Source organism: Canis lupus, chromosome 23 (genome assembly GCF_011100685.1).
Source record: "Canis lupus familiaris isolate Mischka breed German Shepherd chromosome 23, alternate assembly UU_Cfam_GSD_1.0, whole genome shotgun sequence".
In the NCBI taxonomy this organism is placed as follows: domain Eukaryota; kingdom Metazoa; phylum Chordata; class Mammalia; order Carnivora; family Canidae; genus Canis; species Canis lupus.
In genome coordinates, this window is record NC_049244.1 from 23,570,119 (window position 1) to 23,583,456 (window position 13,338).

General features: G+C 34.3%; 1 long non-coding RNA gene across 2 annotated transcripts in view; it reads left to right on the forward strand.

The window, feature by feature from the left end:
• Positions 1–5,610, forward strand: part of LOC111091912 — a 34,723-nt gene extending 29,113 nt beyond the window's left edge. The window contains exon 3 of one of the 2 annotated variants that reach the window (XR_005376964.1): positions 5,467–5,610. This is a non-coding gene — a long non-coding RNA (uncharacterized LOC111091912). The remainder of the gene's footprint in view (positions 1–5,466) is intronic. The other variant, XR_005376963.1, reaches the window with a different exon arrangement.
• Positions 5,611–13,338: the final 7,728 nt, after the last annotated feature.

Consider the following 13,338-nt stretch of genomic DNA (forward strand, 5'->3'; position numbering starts at 1 on the left):
ATAAATAAATAAAATCTTTGAAAAAAAAATAAATAAATAAATAAATCCTTTTAAATTTAAGTGTAGAAAATGTGGACACACACACAATGGAATACTACTCAGCCTTCAAAAAAATGAAATGTTGCCATTTGCAACAATGTGGTTGGAACTAGAGAGTACTATGCTAGCAAACTGTCCATCAGAGAAAGACAATTATTGTATGATCTCACTCATATGTGGAATTTAAGAAACAAAACAGGATCATGGGGGAAGGGAGGGGAAAAATAAAACAAGTCAAAATCAGAGAGGGAGATAAACCATAAGAGACTCTTAACCACAGGAAACAAACTGAGGGTCAATGGAGGGGAGAAGTGGGTGGGGGGATGAGGTAACTAGGTGATGGACATTAAGGAGGGCATGTGATGTCTCTCTCCGATCATGAAAATATAAGCAGAGAACATGTGCTAGGCCATCTCCTAGCCATCCAGCTTGTGTTCAAAGCAGAGGACCTAAAGAACAAAATAAAACAAAAAAACCAGCACCAGTTACAGTTTCATTGAAAGATGAACCAATAGGGGCACCTGTATGCCTCAGTGGCTGATCATCTGCCTTTGGGTCAGATTGTGATCCCGGGGTTCTGGGATGGAGTCTTGTATCGGGTCCCCATGGGGAGCCCGTATCTCCCTCTGCTTATGTCTCTGCCTCCTCTCGTGTCTCTCATGAATATATAAATAAAATCTTTAAAACAAACAAAGATGAACAAATTTTTTAAAAACTTAAAACTTGCATAAAATTCCCAGAACAGAAGAAAAGAAACATAGAAATTTAAAAATAGGTAAAGACAACACTTGGGGGGAACCTGGGTGGCATAATCAATTAAGCATCTGCCTTTGGCTCAGGTCATGATCCCAGAGTCTTGGAACTAAGTCCCAAGTTGGGCTCCCTGCTCTGCAGGGGGTCTGTTTCTGCCTCTCCCTCTGCTTGCTGCTATTTCTGCTTGTGCTCTCTGTCAAATGAATAAAATCTTAAAAAAAAAAAAAAAAAAAGAGAGAGAGAGAGAGAGATGGCATTTGGGAAGATTAATTTCAGGATACAAAAGGATTTTTTAGAGTCAACTTACTTCAAATTACAAATAAAGAAAACATGTGCTTTATAGAATAGGAAAATTTAAAAAAACAGAATTAGATAAAATAAGATCTGGCGATGCTAAGGAAAGAAATTAAGAAGAAAATAAAATAATGGTGTTGCTAAACTTTAAACTACAAGCAGCAGAGAATGGACTTTGTACTTCAGAAAACTTAATCAATGACATGGAGAACAGATTTTAGAGAAACACAAGAGCACACAGACCCAAGATGACATGCAGAAGATAGACATTAGAGATCCAACATACAGATCGGTGTTATACCTAAAGAAAAGGGGGAAAAGATGTGTCACAAGAAAATTGTTCTAAGATGCAGGACATAAATATATTAAAAGGAAAAAAACCCATATGTTCCAGGAAAAAAGCAGTTAATATAAAATGAAAGACTTCAAGATATATCCTGGTAAAGTTTTTACGTTTCAAAATTGAAAAAAGATGGGAGCCTGGGTGGCTCAGTTAGTTAAGCAACCGATTCTTGATTTTGGCTCAGGTCATGATCTCAGGGTGGGAATGGAGCCTGCTTGAGATTCTCTCTCCCCTCCCTCTGACTCTCCCTCGACCACTTGTGTTCACACATGCACACTCTCTAAATACGTAAATACATGAACACTTTACAATAAACAAAATTGAAAAAGAATTCCACAAACTTCTTTGTAGAGAGAAACTTTCTATAAGGAACGAGAAGCTGAGTGCAGACTTCTCACAGCTTTAAGCGCTAAAAGATAATGGAATCATATTAACTCTAAGAGCATGTGAGTATGCACATTTGCACATGAGCACAACCAAGTGTGCACACACTCATGCTTTTGGAAAATGTGGTTAAGGAAAAGATAAGAAACAACCCTCTTGTTCATTTTTCGGAAGTGATTTCTGAGATTTCTTTCCCACAGCTATATGTAGCTCAGGAGAGCAGCGTTTCTTTTTAGGCATTTGCAGAGAGAAGTCACGTGGCAAAGAGTGAGATCTCCCAAAATTGTCTAATTTCATGCATTTGTGAAATAATAAAGAGGATCAAGAATAGTTCTGCTAATGAAACGAGAGAGTGGAGTGGAGTGGCTAGGCTCACAGACTGCAACCAGACTGCCTGGTCACTTACTAGCTAAGTGACTTTAATCAAATCACTTAACCTTTTTGTGCCTCAGTTTCTTCATTTGAAAAACGGGGGTTAAAAAATAATAATACCTGGTTCATAAGCAACAAAAGGGAAAAACAGTGATTCATTAACTCCAATCCCTCACTGGTCAAGGATGGCCTCCTGGTGTTTACTCAGCCCCACTTCTTAGGTGAATAATGACATGATTTTCACCGGTGTCTCCTGCCATCCCGGAGCAGAAAGTGAAAGGTATGGGGACTTTGGCTTGGGATGAGCTGCTTTCTGATTGCATGTCTTAAGTTCACAAAAGCCTTCTGGGATCTGATCACCATAACAATGGCTAGAGCAAGAGGTGGTAACAAGAGGGTGTGCATTCAATAGAATACCTCATTCCTTATCTTTGTAATCCCTCTGGAACTGTGTTTACTAGCTTCAATCAGAAGAATATGGCAGTCTGTCAAGAAATTGGACTTGAAGAATATGATAACATCTTACTTCAAAGCCTACAAATGTGCAGAAGGTGTCATTAGAAACAACATGAAGTCATAACTGTCAAAAAGCCTTATTACTTTTTAAGAGGATCTAGACACAGGCAATATTTAAATTTGCCTATGGAGAGACTGAGATTTCTATGATGCTATAGTGAGGGATAAAATTATTTTGTAATTATATGTCATCCTGAATAACAGGATCATCTAAAGGATTGAAACAATAAAGTATATTCAGGACAATATTCAAAATATCACTGCTCTTCATTAGGCACCTCCTCAAGTTAAATACTACAACATTTAGCAATAAAAATAATACCCCTTAGCAGTCATAGAAACAGTAAGAATTTATTTCATATATTACTCAATCCAGGTATTAGCTTCTGAATAATAAGCAGTTAAATACATTCTGACCTCAAATGCTCCAGGTGGAATACATTTTCCTGTCTTCAAAAGATTTTCTCTTACAAAGATAAGACCATATTAAAAACATTCAATGCTGTGTAGCCTCACATGCCCCAGTGAAGATGGAAATGATTGTTAAATTAGCCTCCATCTATTTGTTCTGGATTGCCATTCAAAGACTTAAGTTGTTCTCAGGGTGAGAAAAAGCCCTAAAACTTCTTCATGGTTTCCTTATGTACCAACTATTGACACTAGCCGTTTGTAGCCTTCTCAAGTGACTTCTGACCTTAGAACCTAAAGCTAGCCTTCTGAGAAAGCATATGACACATTGATGAGCATTCTTTTTTTTTTCCCTAAGAAAGTCATTTACCATTGTAATTAACAATAAGCCAGATGGAGAGCTCCTTTCACTTTGATCTTTTCTCTAAGAATGAGAAATGCACATTTTTAAACCTAGGTCCTTTGTATTAGCTGAATGCTTGATAATAGTAATAATGATAGCTAACATTTGTTGAGCTCTTATCCGATAACCAAGCAACAGTGCTTTCATTAGACACTCATTTTATTTTCACAAGATTATAAAGTAGATATTATTATCCTTATTTTAGAAATGAAGGAACTGAGACAAAGGGTATTTGAATTACTGACCCAATGTCACTCGCGCTGGGTAGAAAATAACACTACTCAAACTCAGTTCTATTTAGTTCCAAAGTCCATACTCTTATTAATCACTATATACCATACTGCTGTAGTTGCCTTGGATTTCACAAAGAATCTCTATGGCTGCTCTTTCTGAGGTTTTTAATCATTAATACAGGTCAGTCAATATTTTAAAAATCTGCCAATGCTTCCCTTTATTTTTAGTTTTCAGTCACATTCATGTATATACTTTCTGTTTAAGGTTAGCACAACATTATTACATTTCCATCTGCTGTGTTTCCAGGAAGATAGATGATATCCTGTGATATAAACTGAAATATTACAATCACTCTGTTACATGTATGTGTTCAACTTTACACTCTTATATAGGCTCCATTCTTCTATTTTTGTGACTTACTTTGTCACACTACTTCAAACAAAAAGCCTTCTCAGAGTCCAATTATATAAACGTACACATCTTCAGAGGAACCCCACCTAAAAACAATGGTCCAGTGACACTTTCCTTTTCATAAAACATTTCTTCTTCCAGCCTACTGAGCTGTCTCATGGCCAAAGTAGTTTTAAAATGACACGTGTTACCATTATCAAATACTAAAATATAAATTACATTTTGGCTTTTCTACTTTCTGACATTTTAATGCTAACTTCCCTTTCTCTGCTATCAGAAAGCTTCACATAATCCCTGAATATCTGTAACTCTCAGGACTCTTCCAAAATTTACTCTGTACTTCCCACGCTCTGTCCTCTTGATTTCTCTACTATCTTTCTCTCTTCTGACTTATTTTTCTACTCTTCTCATCACTTCTTTAGCTTTTACATAAGAATGAACAGAACAATCTTTTTTTATTTTCAAATATGACACGATTTCAGATTCCCAAGATTTCAGATTTTCTGCTCACTAAAGTACAAAATATTTCCATAAAAATTTTCATCTCACTGTTATTTATGATTTAATCTTTACTTACTTCAAAACAAAATTTGCTCAGGTTCATCTGTCACAATGTACATTTGAGCTGGGTTAGAGGGGCTATGGATACTTTAGGTATTGTGACTTTTATAGTTCAGTTACAAAGTCAAGAAAAAAAGAGTTAAGGGAGATAAAACATTTTTGTTAAAACCTTTAAGTTGAAAAATTAAATCAAATAATAGTATCTGAGTTTCCTCTGGTGTAATCAAAAAAACATACATATTTTTTATTTGTTTATCTACTTAAATATTCCAACTTTCCACAAAATAGTATACACAGCATTTTATTTTTTTAACACCTACCATTGATTTATGATATATCAGAAATTTACATTATAATGGGTTGGTTGAACATCCCCACACCTGCAATGATTTTGTGAAAAAAAGCTACATAGCATAGCAACTTTTTAAAATCTCCTTTTATCTTCTTTATCTTAATGATGGCTTGACTTAATGTGTTTAACTATTACCTCAGTGAAACTGATGTTATGGTAAATCTCATCTCTAGGCCAGATTCTCCACCCCTCCCTGTATCCATGCTCTTCGCCATATGATTCTGTAGTTTATCCCATTCAAATAACAAAGCATATTGCCCCATCCCTTGACTTTGAGTTTGGCCATATGACTTTGACCAATATTCTGGAAAAGATCATATGCCATTTCTGAACTTAGATCTTAAAAGGCCTCAGATGTTCTCACGTGTTTTCTTGTGTTTCTACCCTTGCTGTAAGAAGAATATGCCTAGAAAACCTGCTGATTCCAAGAGAAGGATGAGAAGTCCCTGGAGCTGATTCACCCAGCCAGCTGCTACCCCAGCCAAGAACATCCAACCCCATCAACCCACAGGCACTTGAGCTAAATAAATGCTTTTTTTGTATGCCATTACTTTTTGTGGTGATTGGCTATGTGTATTTTATAACAAGAGTTAACTAATATAAATATTTTAAGAGTGAAATGTTCTAATATTAGCATTCAATGGATGTATATACATTCATCATAAACCAGTCAAAATCAAGAAGACTTATCCATTACTTAAATGTCCCATTTTAAGCAAAATGAGGATTTAAAATATAGATACAATAGGAACTGCCAATTGCTAAATTCTCCAAAACAATAGAGATAACAAGCAGTCCTTATTATATACAGGATTTTATTTGCTTTACCAAAAGAAAACATTAAAAAAATCACATTTTAGCATTATGACTGCATTAAAAAAGTAGACCTGAAAGCTACCTTTGAAGGAAATGACAACTTATTTCAGTCATTACATGACTAGCATTATCACTTGTCAATTAATTTTTCTGTGATTTCTTTGATTTTCTTCTGTCATTAAAAGTTTTTTTTTTTTAATTTTAACTCACTTGGGTCAATCCCAAAATCTAACCAGTATAATAGCATGCTTAATTTTATTTTTGCATTCCACAGTCCTTGATAATAGCAAACTAATTTCTGTGGCTGCATTTGATGAAAATATGCTGATGAAACTCATATTTCACATCATTGACTATAATGAGCTATTTTATCAAACTGTCCTTATGACAGTATTATGGAGAAAATGATAAATTCACTAATTTATTCATTTGAGATTCCATTTGAAATTTTTAAAAGAAAGGAAAAGATCAATGAAGTCAGGTAAATTAGGCTTTCACCAAATGATGTCTCTGGGTCTATATAAAACAATAGCACTAACCATCCCTGCTCTTAATGAAATGCTAACACTAAATAAGGCTTGATTAATTATTACTTTTAATAAAATTCTTCAGAACAAATAAGTAGCTGTGAAATGCCCTATTGTGAACATGTATTCACAATGTTTACTCATAATCAGTATAATCACTGCCGTGGTCTTATATTAAAATTGTTTTGTTTTTTTCACATTGTTGGAATTTTTTATTTTTACTAGATTTTTAATTTAGAAACTATCAGTAAGTAACTATATCAATTAATAAAAGTTACTAATCATTTTGTGGGACATATCTAAAAACTGAAGTAACTAGAAACTGTAGTAATAGTATCTCTTTCTGAAATGCTGATGTGCCATTTGGCACAGATGGGGTTGATGTTAATGCAAACACAATCATATATACAATATGCAAAAATGTCTTTTGTCAATTATTATGTTCTATAGAATGTGTGCTTTCTGAACTCTAGAAACAATATTAACCTAGAGCAGCTCAGGGTCTTCATGGTCTAGATACATCCAACCTTCAAGTGTTATATGACTATGACATTTTGTTTTGGAATCTTTTCTCAACATAAAATGAATTCATTGATTTTTTTTTTCCATTTACAAGCCATAAGCAATGAAAACAATTGTTCTAATAAATTATTTAACTTGCTCTCTCTCTTCTTGAGCAGCTTATTCTACCACAAATGACTCTCTTATCTATAAGAAAGCAGGTAAGTATAGTAAAATGACAACTATGTTCTTGATAAAGGTCCACAGAAAAATGCATTGATGCCATAATAGACATGACATTGTTTCCTTCCTAATCATTCCCTCTACTTCTGTTTCCCAGATAGTAACATAAAACTGCTACTGTTCCTTCAATCCAATTAATATTTTCCCAAATCCTACAATGATGATTTCTAAAAGCAGCTGTTAAGATTAGAAGAATATGACATTCTTAATGGAAGTTCACACAGAAACAATGAAACTATAATTTCTGGGGAAAAATAGAATAGCAAATCTTCATTAAATAATGGAAACAGAGTTTGAACTTTAAAATTCAGTGCTGAATGCCAGTAATCTCTGGGGCTGTCAGGTGTGGCAAGAGTTCTTTGAAAATAAACTGTTTTAATATATATCTATCTCTGTCATTTCACAGCAATCAGCTGTTCTTTAAAATAACAATAGAAAGAAGGGGATAGTTGATCTTATCTTTCCTCATTTGGGTACAAATGAATTATCTGCTGTTTATACGATCTTGAAAAACAGTACTACCGTAGTCATGAATCTAAGCTTCATCATAAAATAGCCAATCAGCATTATCATATCTAAAAATTATTGAGTGATTTTTGTATGTCAGGCCCCAACAATTTGCTTATATTGTCTTATGCATTCTTCAACACAACCTTGTCAAGATTGTAACTAAATTTTCTCTGTTTAACAAAGACACTGAGGTTCTGAGAAATTTAGGAAATTGCCTAAGTCCACACAACTATTTTAAGTAGATGATGGAGCTAGGCTCAGACCCATCATAATCTAATATTTTTTAATGTTGAAAATTAAACTTCTGAAGTTTTCATCTGAGCTTCTTTGCTGTAATTCATAAAGAATGATAGATGAGGAATTATTTATTTTCATGGCATAAAGAAATATAGCACATAATTATCCTTCCAAATATCATCAATAAACTACTGAACAAGTGATCAAGTTCTCTATCTGTTGGAAAAAACTAGGGTTGATCAACCTAGTTTTTAGAAAGTTGACAGGTTTCATAAAGTGACTGTAAAGGCTATCTTTTCTACAAGAATATGGTCAACTTCCACATCCTAGACAAATGAAGAATTCCATCAACTCGGTGATTAGATCAACAGTTTTATCTCATGGTCACTATATAGATGGAACACATAAAACATAAAACCATGTATGAAAATATATCCCACCCTCATTTTCAAAACTTAAAATGATGCCTTAAAAAAGACATATACAATATCCCCTTAAACAAATAGAAGATGGATGGATGGATGGGTGGATGGATGGATAATATTTGGTTTTGATTCACAGGAGCTTATTTTCAAAGAGAACCCCAAGGAAGAGGTGCCGTGTGGTTATATGAAATTGTCCAGCGACTTCTCTGTATCTTTCTGACATTCAGACTTTGCTTCTTTCCTGTCTGCTGCTTCACACTTGAACTGACTTCACAAGAACTCACGTCTGATAACTGATGAAACAGCCTGACTACTGGACCCCTGGTTCTGGTAAAACCTACCCCGCTTATTCTCCTGTCACCTACATAAAGGTTGACATTTGGAAGGCTACAAAAAAAGACCCAAACTCTCATGTGATCCAACCAAAATACATTTGTCATAATCCAGTGTCAGTATGCCTGCCCCCAAGGAAATAATGTGTTCTTTCTTCTTCCCATAGTGAGAATTATGTAGTGAACCATGTTTCTCTTTTGCTTTCACCTCTAGGAAGGTCAAAAACAAATTTACAGCTAAATCATGTGAAACTTTATTGTGTTTTTTTTCCCTTCTGGTATAATTTACTCTATCTTGGCTTTTCCTGCTGTTGATTTTATTTCTATTTAACTAAGTAAGCATTTTTCCAACTGGATTTCCTAGAGCACTAGTTCTTATATTCCTTTTAAAATGTATTTGTGAAATGTTGCATAATAACTACAGTCCCATGCCATACCCAAAAGTCACTTAGTACTGAATTTTTAAAAAAAAACCCATTCAAGTTCATTTAGCCAAAATTCTAAACATGGAGCAGTTTTGTCATGATATCTATTAATATTCCAGAATATGTCTTGGGAAAGAAACACTATGCTTCTTCATTATATATATTTCCTGAAAGCCAGTTAGTATCTTTGGGGTAATAAGGAGAGGTATAAATGAACAAATGAATTAATTAAAAATTAGAATAAAAATTTTCTCCAAAACTGCACAAAATATAATTTTAATTTCCAACTTGTATTCTAAAGCACAGTCTGATATGTAGAAACCTATATTACCACTATTACCAGCCTATTTGAAGAAAGAATTTTGAAGCAGTTTAAAGAGACATAAATTTAAGAGGATCTCTGAAGAAAAGAAAAAGAATCAACTAAAATAAGAGAAAGAAAAGGTTAAATCAAGAAAAATAAAATCATTGAAAGAGAAAATACTACAATGGATCACAAAACTGAGCTCTGAAATGCTTACAACCAAAATAGGAAAAAGAAAAAACAAAGAAAATATGCAAGTGATTTTAAAATGAGTACTCCCTAATAAAATTGTTATATAAGGTTATAAAAAAAGTTGGTCATTCTGAATTATAAGAAGGGTTTGTCATACAAATACATGATATTTCAGAGTCAATAATAAGACATCTCTAAGCAATGTCATTTTAAATGTATGTAATTATAAATTTGTTAAGTATGTTTAAGGGATTCTTTTTTGATTTATAGCATTATATTAGCTTCAGGTGTGCAACATAATAATTTCTTATTTTTTATATTGTGAAATGATCTCAATAAGTCCAGATAACATCCACCACCACACAAGATAGGGAGATTTTTAATAAATAGCCTATAAATTGTAAGTGTAACGCTTTCAGTAGAGCTAGAATGGACTCCTTCTGTGTTGGTTTTGTCAGTAGGATACCAAGGTAAATGAGAGAAACCCATCTTCATATACAGACCTTATAAGAAAACAAGAAAACCTGTTATGTAACTCATAAAGGCTTTGAAAGGATCAAGTCTATAAAAAGAGGTTGGAGGTGCCTGGGTGGCTCTGTCCCTTAATCACTGGACTCTGATTTCGGCTCAAGTCATGATCACGGGTTGTGAGATCAAGCCTGCATGGGACTCTGGCACTAAGCATGGAACTTGCCTTAGATTCTCTCTCTCCCTCTCCCTCTGCTTCCCTCCCCACTGTGCTCACTTGCTCTCACTCTCTCGCAAAAATTTAAAAAAAAAATTTTTTAAATAAAAATAAATTTAAAAAGAGGCTAGATGATAGATTTTGGAAAGATTGATAAAGAGATTTCTCGGGAAATATGCAGCATGGAATGACTTGGGTCTTGTCAATAGGGCTCCCTAGGGGAAGAGAAGAATCAACAGAAAGTATAAGCCAGGACCTGAGGAAAAAGATGCAAGTGACTATTAGGAATAGAGATGAATCCACAAGCCTGGACCACTGAACTGCAATCCTGATGAAGGCAGAAACCACAATGGTGGTTCACCACCATGGTGACTATCCTATCTTTTATGCTGAGCGCAGTATACAGCACTATCATTATCTTACTCTTAGCTAACCTCTTGCATCAAAGTAGTATATTACCCAATGTCATCATTACGCTTTGTAATGTTCAAAGTCCTTCACTCCAATCTCTCTCTATAAGATTTCATTTTACCCACAGAGTTCCTGTTCCAAAATTCTACTGTGCTTTCTCTCCTTATTCTCCTGATCTCCCTTCAAACTTGTCATTTAATCAAAAGAATAATTTCAACTATCATAATTAAGAAAAAGTGTTTAAATTTCCTTATTTCATTCTAAGGCATATTTTTGCATTTAGTATTTCCAAAATATGAATTTATCTAAACATTGATCTATATATTTAATACAGCAGCATCTTTGCCTCTTTAAATATTAAATAAATTATACATATTATAATCATTGGCATCTCAGAAGAAGAAACATACTAATTAACATTGATAGATGGCAGGCATTTCACATTACTTTTTTTCTAATATTTGCTCTTTTGAGAGCAAATGATAGAAAACAATTCCATCCAGCTAATGCTGATAAAGGAATTTACTTGCTCACATAACTAAAACTTCAAGAGTTCAGGCATGGCTTGGCCCAGGCAAGTGATTGATGTCTTGAAAGCTCTGCCTCTCTTACTATCTCTAGTCTAGTTTGTTTTTGTTGGGTTTGGGAATTTTGGGGGTTGTATGTTGATTTCTTTATCTGCCTTCATTTTTCTGGCAGGCTATATCCCAGAAAAATGACCATCCAAAGATTATTTGGTCCTATGAGTATTTATCCCATGGATGAGAAGGTTTCTTTTCTGATACATCTAACAGAAGCCCAGGATTGCGATGAACTGTGGGGTAGGAGGGGAATAAACAGAAGAGGATCAGTATTTCCACTGTACTTTCTTAGGTGACACAGCACAAAAAGAACCTCAAATGGTATGGATTTTCCCACTGTTTAGATTTCCAACTCTCATTAAATCAAAGTTAGGCCTCAATGAAATGGCTTGTTCTAAAGAATGTTCAGAAGAGTGTCAACATCCCCACAGTAAAAATCAGATGTTCCTAATTGATGGTGGGTGGGTAACAAGAAAAGAGTCACCACCTGTCAACATCTTCAATCCATTCATCCAAAGACATTCTAATATACCTCTTCATTTTGTTTTGTTTTTTCATGACCATTTCTGTGCCCTGGGTGTTAAAATGTTAACCTCTGTGATTTTGTTTATTCTAAATTTCTTTTAAAGGAACCAGAGATCATGAGGCGTAGAAGGGAACATTATTGCCATTCAATCTGCCATCCCCACTACCAGTCACTTCCCAATTCAGGACTGAGGACTTAACCAAGGTCACAAAGCACAAAAGCAGCATCCTCTATCACACATGTTTGTAAACTTTAAGTGTAAATTTGCCTGTAAAATCATTTAAACACATTTATTCTTAGAAGTCCTACAGTTTCAAGGACTTACCTTAACTTACCTCTCAGAGACCACAATACTGCTCAAAAGAAACTGGAAATTGCATCTGAATTTCAACTCAGGAACTATTTCAGGTTGGCCCACTGAGGTGTCTCACTCTAACGGTGCTTTCTTTGAGAAAGGAGGGAAATGGAGTTGTTTAGAATGGAGAAGTTTCTTCTATTTCATTTTTAAAATTGTTTTAAAGAATAACAAATTTTAAAGTGTGGCTGTCTAAACATGAAAATAACTCCCCCAAATAGTTCTCTTAAAAAGTTTGCAAGCTGCAAAGACACTTACTTTATGCTCTATAGACTCGACCTTAACACCTTAAGAAGTGATATTGCTTTCAGTTGACTCGAGGGTATGAAAAGCAATTCCTCACACTTTATCAGCTTTTGACAATAGGCACTTATGGGCCTAAGTGATCTAAAATAGATTAATGAGGCACTAAAGTACTTTAATGAATAATGGAGCATTTTAAAATTTATTTTGTTTTTTAATTCATTTAACTGCAATCCATTTAGTAGCTGAAACACTCCCTCCTGAACATATTAAAAGGCATTTTACATTGAGGCTTTTATTAATCTATTATGTTTCAATTCCTTTATCATTTATTCATTTTATTAATTTATTCACTGAATTGAGCTTCACCCTACAAACACTTCAAATCAATAATTTTATTGGGTTCTACATGTAACAAAATAACCTTTCAGCAGGTTAACCAGGGAATTTGGAATCTATGAACAGAACACCACTGGCATAATGCAAAAATACTGTTATCATTTCAAAGAGCATAGGATGACAGGGGGTCCACTCAAGAATTTTGATTCTGTCTCCTTGAAAGGTAGTTTTTAAAACAGTCAAAGGTGGTTTGCAGGCATTTTATATCCTTCCCCTTTCCTTATCCTAGTCATCCATTAGTAACATTAATAACATTTCCCCTCCTTCTCTTAGATTCACTCTTTTAAAGCACACTCATACCCTTTCCTCACTGATTAAAATAATACAGATCTTAATGAAGCAATTCAAGACCGAGTCTCATATGTTTTCAGCTAAACTAATGAGGAGTCATGATGGAATTTCACACATGTACACAGCAGAAAGAAATTTCTAATAATAATAATAATAAATTAAATAATTTCTAAAAATAATAATTTTCTAGTTGGCAGGCTAGGTGAAGGAGGAAGCTCTTCCTTCTCCCATGAAATGACAAGATTTTGGCAGTCACTTACAGGGA